The sequence below is a fragment of the Loa loa genome (assembly GCF_000183805.2).
Source record: "Loa loa unplaced genomic scaffold supercont3.397, whole genome shotgun sequence".
Taxonomy (NCBI): Eukaryota; Metazoa; Nematoda; class Chromadorea; order Rhabditida; family Onchocercidae; genus Loa; species Loa loa.
In genome coordinates this window covers 14,131-16,245 of record NW_018108577.1, presented here as the reverse complement: position 1 = coordinate 16,245, position 2,115 = coordinate 14,131, and positions in this window count along the sequence as shown.

Below are 2,115 nucleotides of genomic sequence, written 5' to 3'. Positions count from 1 at the left end.
AATATGCAAAATATTAATATTTGATAAATTTGATAATTTCCTAAAATTATTACTTTTTTTTCCTGTTTCTTTTGAATTTAAAATAACAATTATACTAGCAAATTTTATTATCATATTAAAAGTAAGCTATAAAATATGATATAAAATAATCAATAAATTTATGTTACCTCTTCTTTGCATTAAAATATATATTATCGATTTTAACAATGATCGTTCATCATCCCATAATTCAATTGCTGCTCGATGTAATGGTTTTTCACCGCACATAAATTGTCCATGAATTTCAAATGATTGTTTACGCATTATAAAACCATTAGCATTGCTAATTAAAGCTAATATGATGGATAATATAATAGCATTCATTGCTAAAATAATCTTTTTTTTTTGACAAATAATTATTAAGCATACTAATTTTAATTGATACTTTGATTTGTTAAGTTTGATAATTTTTTAAAATTACATATTTAAATGTTAACATAAATAATTAAAATGTGTTAATTAAGCATAAAACAATAATATATGAATAACCTGAAGCTATTATAATTTTTTTTTTTAGTGTTTAGTAAGAATATTTAAACGATAAAATGATAATATTGATATGATAAGTGTAATTAATTGATAGCAACAACCTAGTGATAATAATAATAATAATAATAACGAATTGACAAAGTGATAAATGCAAAGGAATTATTCAATAGAATTAAAAATCACTTATTACTATCAAGAGTTGGTAAAAGTGATTGATAGCAAAAATATCTTAAAAATACGAAATGATATTGAATTGTAATCAAATATATTCAATTATTTCAATTATTTGTAAATATTCATAACAATAAATTGATAATAACAATTAACAATTTTCATTCAATTGCAATCTTTATTCATTTCATATAAAATAAAATGAAACTGATTAATGACTATTGCTAATTAAAATTAAAAACTAGACTAACAATGTATACTTTATTAGTTTATTACTACAATTTTTATTACTTATTTTTCTACAATGCAGAGGAAATATATAAGTTCATTTTTAAGTTTTTAATTAATCATCAATTCATTAGTATTACTCAATTATTTAATTTCATACCATGTCAATCCATTCAACCTTATTTAGCAAAAACGAAAATTTTCAACATTATACAATTTTTTAATGTTTTCAATTAAAAATTTTTAATGTTTTGTTTAAATTTTCGAAAATTTTCAACATTATAAACATTTTACAAATTCGCATAAACATTTACAATTATTAATTTGTACTTCAAACAAATTTTTTTTTTGCAAAATCAGAAATGAAATGAAAATTTTAAACAATTAAAAATGAATTACGGTAATTACAAAAAATGAAAAATGATTTAAATAAGCAAATATTACTTAAAACAAAATTATCTCATTTAATGTAATTTAATTATAATTGTGTATTAACTTGAACATAACTATCTATTACTACCAAAAAAAAAAAAAAAAAAAAAGAAAAAACATCAGAATGGCATTTGTAATTTGATTAAATTACTATAATTGAATTCCAATTTTGCATAGATCACATTTCAACAATTCAATTCCGATTTAACCAATAAAAATTTATTTTTCTTCAAAATGGAACGAAGAAAAAATTCATTTGTTATTAATAGCAAAAAATTTAATATATTTCTTAAATATCACATTTTGACTAGCTAATTTTAACAATAATATTAAAAAGTAATAGTAATGAAAAAATAAATAAATAATGATGAATTAACTTCTGGAGAACACTATCAGTGATACTGTAACAGATAGATGATAAAGTTACATGTCTACGAGAATAGGCATGTTTTATAGTTTTCTATTATTATTATTTATTATTTATTATTATTATTATTATTATTGTTATTATTATTATTATTCTTCATCTTATTATTATTATTATTATTATTATTATTATTATTATTATTATTATTATTATTATTATTATTATTATTATTATTATTATTATTATTATTATTATTATTATTATTATTATTATTATTATTATTATTATTATTATTATTATTATTATTATTATTATTATTATTATTATTATTATTATTATTATTATTATTATTATTATTATTATTATTATTATTATTATTATTATTATTA